Source organism: Rhipicephalus microplus, unplaced genomic scaffold (assembly GCF_043290135.1).
Source record: "Rhipicephalus microplus isolate Deutch F79 unplaced genomic scaffold, USDA_Rmic scaffold_549, whole genome shotgun sequence".
Lineage (NCBI taxonomy): Eukaryota > Metazoa > Arthropoda > Arachnida > Ixodida > Ixodidae > Rhipicephalus > Rhipicephalus microplus.
Window position 1 is genome coordinate 25,284 of NW_027465109.1, and position 9,717 is coordinate 35,000.

Here is a 9,717-nt window from a genome sequence, read left to right on the forward strand (position 1 = left end):
ATCGTCCGATATCAAATGTGCCTTCTATAACACAAATTCTAGGAAAAAAAAAAAAAAAACACTTGTTCGCCGTTCTCTGCGCCGTGACTGGCAGCACTCCGGCGAAGCGAAACGGGGTCGATTCGAGCACGATATCGGCGTCTTTCGACGTGCTCGCCGGCGACCGTCGCACGAGTACGTCGCACGAGCGCGTCTGCCGGGGCGCCGTTTGCGAAGCCGACGCAAAAGTGGGAACCGCCGCTCGGATGATCGCCGCTTTCGGCAGAGTGAGTGTTGGCACTCCGGGGAAGCGAAACAGCGTGAATGCGCCCACGAAATCGGCGTATTTTGAAGTGCCCGCCGGCGACCGTCGCACGAGTACGGTAAACCGCGTCAGCCGGGGCGTAGTTCGGGACGCCGACGAAAAAGTGGGAAGCGCAACTCGGATCTTCGCCGTTTTTGCAGGAGTGAGTGGCGGCCCTCCTGCGAGACCAAGAAGCATCGATTCGTGCACGAATTCGGCGCCTTTCGACGTGATCGCCGGCGACCGTCGCTCGAGTAGGGCAAACCGCGTCTGCCGGGGCGGGCTTCGGGACGCCGATGCGAAAGTGGGAAACGCTGCTCGGATGTTCGCCGTTTTTGGCCGAGTGAGTGCTGGCACTCGGGCGAAGCCAAACGGGGCCGATTACGGCACGATATCGGCGTCTTTCGACGTGCCCGGCGGCGACCGTCGCACGAGTACGGTAAACCGCGTCAGCCCGGGCGGAGTTCGGGACGCCGATGCGAAAGTGGAGAACGCCGCTCGGATCTTCGCCGTTTTTGGAGGAGTGAGTGGCGGCACTCCGGAGAAGCCAAGGAGCGCCAATTAGCGCACGATATCGGCGTCTTTCGACGCGCTCGCCGGCGACCGTCGAACGAGTAGGGCAAACCGCGTCTGCCGGGGCGGGGTTTACGACGCCGACGCAAAAGTGGGAACCGCCGCTCGGATGTTGGCCGTTTTTGGCAGAGTGAGTGCTGGCACACCGGCGACGCGAAAGAGCGCGAAAGCGCCCACGAAAGTGGCGTATTTGGACGTGCTTGACGGCGACCGCTGCAGGAGTACGAAAAACCACGTCAGCCGGGGCGAGCGACCCACGGCGGTCTGGGTGCTTATCGCTGCTATTATAGGGGCACCCCGGCAGACGCAGAAAAAAAAAATTTTTTTTCGACCTTCTTTTTTGCTGGTCGAGCTCGGGTAACCCAGGTCGCAATGGGAGCCGCGCACGAAAGCGGCGTCGCGAGACGCGTTCGCGGTCGCTAGTCGCACGAGCTCGGCAACCGCGTCAGCCGGCGCGGAGTTCGGGATGCCGACGGCTAAGTGGGTACCGCTGCTCGGATGTTCGCCGTTTTTGGCCGAGTGAGTGCTGGCACTCCGGCGAAGCGAAACGGGGCCGATTCGGGCACGATATCGGCGTATTTCGACGTGCTCGCCGGCGACCGTCGCACGAGTACGGCAAAGCGCGTCTGCCGGGGCGAGGTTTGCGATGCCGACGAAAAAGTGGGAAGCGCCGCTCGGATCTTCGCCGTTTTTGCAGGAGTGAGTGGCGGCCCTCCTGCGAGACCAAGAAGCATCGACTCGCGCACGATATCGGTGTCTTTCGACGTGCCCGCCGGCCACCGCCGCACGAGTACGGCAAACCGCGTATGCCGGGGCGGGGTTGGCGACGCCGACGCAAAAGTGGGAACCGCCACTAGGATGTTCGCCGTTTTTGGCAGAGTGAGTGCTGGCACACCGGCGACGCGAAAGAGCGCGAAAGCGCCCACGAAAGTGGCGTATTTGGACGTGCTTGACGGCGACCGCTGCAGGAGTACGAAAAACCACGTCAGCCGGGGCGAGCGACCCACGGCGGTCTGGGTGCTTATCGCTGCTATTATAGGGGCACCCCGGCAGACGCAGAAAAAAAAAATTTTTTTTCGACCTTCTTTTTTGCTGGTCGAGCTCGGGTAACCCAGGTCGCAATGGGAGCCGCGCACGAAAGCGGCGTCGCGAGACGCGTTCGCGGTCGCTAGTCGCACGAGCTCGGCAACCGCGTCAGCCGGCGCGGAGTTCGGGATGCCGACGGCTAAGTGGGTACCGCTGCTCGGATGTTCGCCGTTTTTGGCCGAGTGAGTGCTGGCACTCCGGCGAAGCGAAACGGGGCCGATTCGGGCACGATATCGGCGTATTTCGACGTGCTCGCCGGCGACCGTCGCACGAGTACGGCAAAGCGCGTCTGCCGGGGCGAGGTTTGCGATGCCGACGAAAAAGTGGGAAGCGCCGCTCGGATCTTCGCCGTTTTTGCAGGAGTGAGTGGCGGCCCTCCTGCGAGACCAAGAAGCATCGACTCGCGCACGATATCGGTGTCTTTCGACGTGCCCGCCGGCCACCGCCGCACGAGTACGGCAAACCGCGTATGCCGGGGCGGGGTTGGCGACGCCGACGCAAAAGTGGGAACCGCCACTAGGATGTTCGCCGTTTTTGGCAGAGTGAGTGCTGGCACTCCGGCGAAGCGAAAGAGCGCGAATGCGCCCACGAAAGTGGCGTGTTTGGACGTGCTTGACGACGACCACCGCAGGAAAACGAAAAACCACGTCAGCCGGGGCGAGCGACCCATGGCGGTCTGGGTGCTTATCGCTGCTATTATAGGGGCACCCCGGCAGACGCAAAAAAAAAAAAAATTTTTTTTCGACATTCTTTCTTGCTCGTCGACCTCGGGTGACCCAGGTCGCAGTGGGAGCCGCGCACGAAAGCGGCGTCGCGAGACGGCTTCGCGGTCGCTAGTCGCACGAGCTCGGCAACCGCGTCTGCCGGGGCGGAGTTCGGGACGCCGACGGCTAAGTGGGAACCGCCGCTCGGATGTTCGCCGTTTGTGGCCGAGTGAGTGCTGGCACTCCGGCGAAGCCAAACGGGGCCGATTCCGGCACGATATCGGCGTCTTTCTACGTGCTCGCCGGCGACCGTCGCACGAGTACGGCAAAGTGCGTCTGCCGGGGCGGGGTTTGCGACGCGTACGCAATAGTGAGAACCGTCGCTCGGATGTTCGTCGTCTTTCGCCGAGCCAGTGCTGGCACTCCGGCGAAGCCGAACGGAGCCGATTCGGGCACGATATCGGCGTCTTTCCACGTGCTCGCCGGCGACCGTCGCACGAGTACGGTAAACCGCGTCAGCCGGGGCGGAGTTCGGGACGCCGATGCGAAAGTGGGAAGCGCCGCTCGGATCTTCGCCGTTTTTGGAGGAGTCAGTGGCGGCACTCCGGTGAAGCCAAGGTGCGCCAATTCGCGCACGATATCGGCGTCTTTCGACGTGCCCGCCGGCCACCGTCGCACGAGTACGGCAAACCTCGTCTGCCGGGGCGGGGTTTGCGACGCCGACGCAAAAGTGGGAACCGCCGCTCGGATGTTCGCCGTTTTTGGCAGAGTGAGTGCTGGCACTCCGGCGAAGCGAAAGAGCGTGAATGCGCCCACGAAAGTAGCGTATTTGGACGTGCTTGACGGCGACCGCCGCAGGAGTACGAAAAACCACGTCAGCCGGGGCGAGCGACCCACGGCGGTCTGGGTGCTTATCGCTGCTATTATAGGGGCACCCCGGCAGACGCAGAAAGAAAAAAAAAAAAAAAATGGGGACATGGCGTGCGTCACCGTGCGGCTTCGCAGCGTTGCCGAAGTCGCCGAGCCCTTCGACTGAGCCGAACGGCGGACAGGGAACGTTGGTCGGCCGTTCTAACCTGTCGGTGCCACGCCGAGACGTCGTTAAGGAAAACCGCGTCGTGGGCCTCTACGACGCCGTCGAGTCGTTGTACGTTTGGTGTCCAGCGTGTCGGCGGCGAGTAGCGGACACGTCGTTCACGACTTCGGTCTTTCGCAGTCGACGCGAACTTGCGGAGAGTCGTGGTGCCTCACGTTTTCGGCAGAAACCGCGGCGGAATTTTCCCGTGCGTGCGCGCACGACCTCGGTGCTGTGCCGTCAGCGTAGTGTTGCACAAACTCGTGGCCTACCCAAGGTGCGGTACGTTTGCGGCCGTATCCTCGGTGGGAATTTCGTGAGTAGGGTCGCAAATTCTACGACCTCGGCGGGTTTGAGAGCGACGTAGACTTGTGGCACGCTCAACGTGCCACACGTTTCGGGGCACACCCGCGGTGAAATTTTCTCGAGTACGCTCGTATTAGTGCCCAAGGAGGTCTGGGTACTTATCGCTGCTATTATGTGGGGGTTCTCGTGAGCGGCGTACGCGAAAGCGACCGGGTGTCTGATATGCGGCGGGCTTCGGCCTCGTCAAGCGTGTCCTCGGGTCTGCTCCAGGGGAATCCACGGCAGTCGTCTGCAGCCTCATCCGCTTGATGCGTTAGGGGCTGGTTGTCGGACGGTGCCGTTTTACCACGATATCGAGGTGTGTTCCGTGTCGTCCTCGGGCGATTCAGATGCGAAAGCGCCGAAGACGCGGGCGTGACCCGTCGTCTGGCGGCTTTGCAGTCTCGGCTCCGTTGCTAGTTCCGGCCGGTCCACCGACAGTGCAGCGGGCTTGGGCAACCCGCACGGCGCGACCGAGTCGATGCAACGAAAAAGAGCGAGCATGAACGTGCTTCTTGCCGCACGGCTCCCACTCGTCTTTCGGGAAGGTTGTGCCGTAGCGAGCTCGAACGCCGTCATCTCGGAGTGCAAAATAAGCGTGTTGGGGCGCCTGAAGGTGGCCTCCGCCGCACACAGACTGCGTCCGGCCCGCCGAAGGCGAGGACGGACGCGCAGTCGAACGATTACCTGGTTGATCCTGCCAGTAATCATATGCTTGTCTCAAAGATTAAGCCATGCATGTCTAAGTACATGCCGAAATAAGGCGAAACCGCGAATGGCTCATTAAATCAGTTATGGTTCCTTAGATCGTTTCTTCCTACTTGGATAACTGTGGCAATTCTAGAGCTAATACATGCAGTGAGCCTGGAGCCCTTTGGGTAACGGGTGCTTTTATTAGACCAAGATCGATCGGGTTTCGGCCCGTATTGTGTGGTGACTCTGGATAACTTTGTGCTGATCGCATGGCCACGAGCCGGCGACGTTTCTTTCAAGTGTCTGCCTTATCAACTTTCGATGGTAGGTTACTTGCTTACCATGGTTGTTACGGGTAACGGAGAATCAGGGTTCGATTCCGGAGAGGGAGCCTGAGAAACGGCTACCACATCCAAGGAAGGCAGCAGGCGCGCAAATTACCCACTCCCGGCACGGGGAGGTAGTGACGAAAAATAACAATACGGGACTCTTTTGAGGCCCCGTAATTGAAATGAGTACACTCTAAATCCTTTAACGAGGATCAATTGGAGGGCAAGTCTGGTGCCAGCAGCCGCGGTAATTCCAGCTCCAATAGCGTATACTAAAGCTGCTGCGGTTAAAAAGCTCGTAGTTGGATCTCAGTTCCAGACGAGTAGTGCATCTACCCGATGCGACGGCTCGGACTGAACATCATGCCGGTTCTTTCTTGGTGCACTTCATTGTGTGCCTCGAGATGGCCGGTGCTTTTACTTTGAAAAAATTAGAGTGCTCAACGCAGGCGAGTCGCCTGAATAAACTTGCATGGAATAATAGAACAAGACCTCGTTTCTGTTCTGTTGGTTTTTGGAATACGAGGTAATGATTAAGAGGGACGGACGGGGGCATTCGTATTGCGGCGCTAGAGGTGAAATTCTTGGACCGTCGCAAGACGAACTACTGCGAAAGCATTTGCCAAGAATGTTTTCATTGATCAAGAACGAAAGTCAGAGGTTCGAAGGCGATCAGATACCGCCCTAGTTCTGACCATAAACGATGCCAACCAGCGATCCGCCTGAGTTACTCAAATGACTCGGCGGGCAGCTTCCGGGAAACCAAAGTATTTGGGTTCCGGGGGAAGTATGGTTGCAAAGCTGAAACTTAAAGGAATTGACGGAAGGGCACCACCAGGAGTGGAGCCTGCGGCTTAATTTGACTCAACACGGGAAAACTTACCCGGCCCGGACACTGGGAGGATTGACAGATTGAGAGCTCTTTCTTGATTCGGTGGATGGTGGTGCATGGCCGTTCTTAGTTGGTGGAGCGATTTGTCTGGTTAATTCCGATAACGAACGAGACTCTAGCCTATTAAATAGGTGCGGGGTTCCCAGCACCTTACAACCTTCTTAGAGGGACAAGCGGCTCCTAGCCGCACGAAACAGAGCAATAACAGGTCTGTGATGCCCTTAGATGTCCGGGGCCGCACGCGCGCTACACTGAAGGAAGCAGCGTGTCTTTATCCCTGTCTGAAAAGACTGGGTAACCCGTGGAACTTCTTTCGTGATTGGGATAGGGGCTTGCAATTGTTCCCCTTGAACGAGGAATTCCCAGTAAGCGCGAGTCATAAGCTCGCGTTGATTACGTCCCTGCCCTTTGTACACACCGCCCGTCGCTACTACCGATTGAATGATTTAGTGAGGTCTTCGGACCGATGTCCGGCGCGGCCTTTCGGTTGCGCCGGTCTGTTGGAAAGATGACCAAACTTGATCATTTAGAGGAAGTAAAAGTCGTAACAAGGTTTCCGTAGGTGAACCTGCGGAAGGATCATTAACGGATTGTGAAGGGTGAGCGCCTCAGCTGCGTCTGCGCCCGACACTTTCTGCCGCTGACCCCGTTTGGACGCGGGGTCGGCTTTTCCCCACGGGGCTGCCTGAATGTGGAGCGGCACCCCGTGACAAATTGTTGCGCCCAGCGGACGCCAACACCGCGACCTTGGACGGTCGGCCAGGTGGCGGACGCGGGTACAAACGGCGCAACGCACTCATAGGTCGGCTTTCGACCCGCCACTGCACCGTGGCTCGAAGCGCTCGAAATGCGCGACCCGACCGCTGCGGGACCGCCTAGTACTGTAAACAGGAGCGGCGGAGCGCGAACGGCGAGTCGTGGTTACGTCGGTAGAAGGCGAGGCTGCGCGTTCCCGAAACGCCAGCCGAGTGCCCTCCCGACCGTTCGAGCGTGCAAGAACGAGACCCGACAATCGCGCGGCGACTGCCAAGTACGAGAGGAACGGCACAAGCGTCGGCGGTCGGTCAAGGAACTGGCGATGTGACGGGTCCGCTGTGCACCAGTGCATACCGTCCCGCCGTCCGCGGCAAGCGCCTCCGCGTCCTCGGGTGACGGAGGCTGCCGGTCGGTTCTTGCAGGCGAGGGATCTCGCTGGCACCGGTTCGCGTTGACGCGCGGCCGGTCATGGCACGGCGATGCGACGGCCGAGGTGCGCAGTACTCGATGGAGGAACCGCACGCTCCGATGACCGTCCCGCCCTCCGCGGCGTATGCGTACCGACCGTAATGGTTGCAGCAGCGCCGGCCGGCTTTTGAATTCGCCACACGAAACACGGTGCGAGATCGCGGTTAGGGGAGCGTCGACGTTGCCAGGCGTTTTGCTTGCTGCCGAGGGAAAGGCGGCACGGCCACGTCGCGCTCGTCGCGATTAGCGGGTCTGCGCGCTTTGGGAAGGTGCCGCAACGACTTGCCGAAAGAGGAAGCACGGAAGAACGAGGGACTTGGACGTCCCGACAATTGAACGCACTTGCGGCCAGGCCCTTGCTGGCTTCGTTCTTCCGCCTCGAGTAGGCTCGTACGCGGCTCCGGCGCCGAAAGTGGTCCTTGGCACCGACTTCGGTGGACGTGGGAAGTGCCGCGCAAGTACGGCGCGCCTGGCTCCACCTGTTGGCTAAAGTAGGCAGCCGGATCGGCATTTTGGTGTGCGGTGGCAAACCGTGGATGCGAAAAAAGCTTGTGCGATTTCGTGGAACAAAAAGCGGGGGTCCCCCTTTTTATGCGGAGGAGACCGACCCGCCTGCCGTGGTGAACCGCGACGCCACGGTAAAAACGGGAGAGGCTTGTCGATGGGACCGTGCATCCCGCGCTCCACGGAGGCCGGGAGGCGGCCGCCCGAGGAAATGTGTAGCCGTCGAGGCCCGCATCTGCGTGCACTCTTATCCAAATGGGTGTACCGCAGGCATTTTCTGGTTAGGCGGGCCAATGAGAGCGAGCACACAACGATACCTACGGGTCCGGCTTGGAGAACCGGCTTCGACGCCTCCCGAGTATTTATAGAGGGGTGGACCACGAAAGCACTCGCAAGTAGCGAAAGCGAAACGCCGTCCGAAACACACCGTTTGCTCGATTTGCGGCAGCCGAAAAAGGCGCGGCAGAGTTTTGGAGTCCAAGCGTGCGCTGAAAAGCGCCCTTCTTGGCCACTGTTTGGCCGAGTGCCAGAAACGTTTGGTTTTGACTGTACGGAATTGAACAAACACTTTTTCACGACTCTAAGCGGTGGATCACTCGGTTCTCGGGTCGATGAAGAACGCAGCCAGCTGCGAGACTTGGTGTGAATTGCAGGACACACTGAGCACTGATTCTTTGAACGCACATTGCGGCCTTGGGTCTTCCCTTGGCTTCGTCTGTCTGAGGGTCGGATCACATATCAAGAGAGCCTTCGGCGCACAAGGGAACGTGAGCCGTCGACTCGTTTTGACCGCGTCGGCAACACGGACAGCACGCTGAACACCTCACAGCGAGCGCCAACAGCGGCCACTCAAGGGCGAGACGGTGGCGACCGTCGTGCCAGAGCCCAACCGAAACGGGGGCGACCGACTGCATTGAGGATGTGGCACCTCGTTGAGACCGCCGCAGGACTTCGAGTCGGAAGGAAGCCTGCAGGGAAAGTGCGGTCGAGGTTGCGTACTCCTCTCTGCGACCGGGCGCGCAAGAGCTGCGAGAGCCACGGACGCGCAACTTTAACGCACGGTAAACACGAGGAGCGAAAGCCGGCCAGCAAAGCTTCTCCAGCCGTGCGCAAAGTGCGCGAGATCGCAGCCTTGCGTTGCGCTTGTTGCCCTCGAAGTAAGCAGGGTGTCCCGTAGACCGGGCGCTCGAACACGCTGCGGGGCCGTGCCTCCTCCAGGCTTTGCCGCGCGAACAGGGAACGTTCGCGCGCAAAGCGCAGGGAGGTGAGGAGGCTGCGCCCGACGTTTGCGGTTCGCTGCGTACGCGGTTGATGCGGAGAGCACGGCGCGACGACTTGCCGCGAAGCGGAAAAAGTCTCCCGCACGAGTTGGCGAAACGTTGGCGAAGCTTAAGGCGTTCTCGTCGTAGTCCGCCGTCGGTCTAAGTGCTTCGCAGTTCCCGTCCCGTTCAAAAAACTGGGCCACTCCAGTTGGGGCGGGGGCGACGCTACACGAGACGATGCCTCTCGCCAGGCTGCGTGGCTGCCCTTGCGGCGGCGGCGACTGGCCTCGGCGGTGTTTGGGCTTTCGACACGGTCGTTTATCACGCAACTGCTCGGACGACGCACGCGCGCAGCGGAATGCCGCTTGCCAGCCTTGTGAAGATGTGACCCTGTACAGGGTTGCGGGCGCACTTGGTAGGGCGTCGTACTCGGTTCGCGATGGGTTTACGAACGTGTCCCGTCACTTCCACGTCACACCGGTTGTGCGCCGCACGCGTGCAGCGGGGAAGCCGATTGCCAGCCTTGTGAAGAAGTGGCCCTGTACAGGGTTGCGGGCGCACTTGGTAGGGCGAGCGCACGCGGTCGTGCAGGAAGTTGATGGAAGCGAATGTATCCGCTGTCGACCTCAGATCAGGCGAGACAACCCGCTGAATTTAAGCATATCACTAAGCGGAGGAAAAGAAACCAACAGGGATTCCCCGAGTAGCTGCGAGCGAAACGGGACCGAGCCCAGCACCGAATCCCCC

The 9,717-nt window shown here is 60.2% G+C and overlaps 3 non-coding genes across 3 annotated transcripts in view; all 3 read left to right on the plus strand.

Annotated features, from left to right (window-relative positions):
* The first annotated feature begins 4,750 nt into the window (after positions 1–4,750).
* On the plus strand, positions 4,751–6,565 carry LOC142795099 (small subunit ribosomal RNA). Its single transcript, XR_012892757.1, has one exon. It is a non-coding gene; the product is annotated as a small subunit ribosomal RNA (ribosomal RNA).
* A 1,719-nt stretch (positions 6,566–8,284) lies between these two features.
* LOC142795098 (5.8S ribosomal RNA) lies at positions 8,285–8,437 on the plus strand. The gene has a single exon (XR_012892756.1). It is a non-coding gene; the product is annotated as a 5.8S ribosomal RNA (ribosomal RNA).
* A 1,154-nt stretch (positions 8,438–9,591) lies between these two features.
* LOC142795097 (large subunit ribosomal RNA) overlaps positions 9,592–9,717 on the plus strand; it is a 4,026-nt gene continuing 3,900 nt past the window's right edge. Inside the window, exon 1 of the ribosomal RNA XR_012892755.1 lies at positions 9,592–9,717. This exon is cut by the window's right edge and continues 3,900 nt beyond it. This is a non-coding gene — a ribosomal RNA (large subunit ribosomal RNA).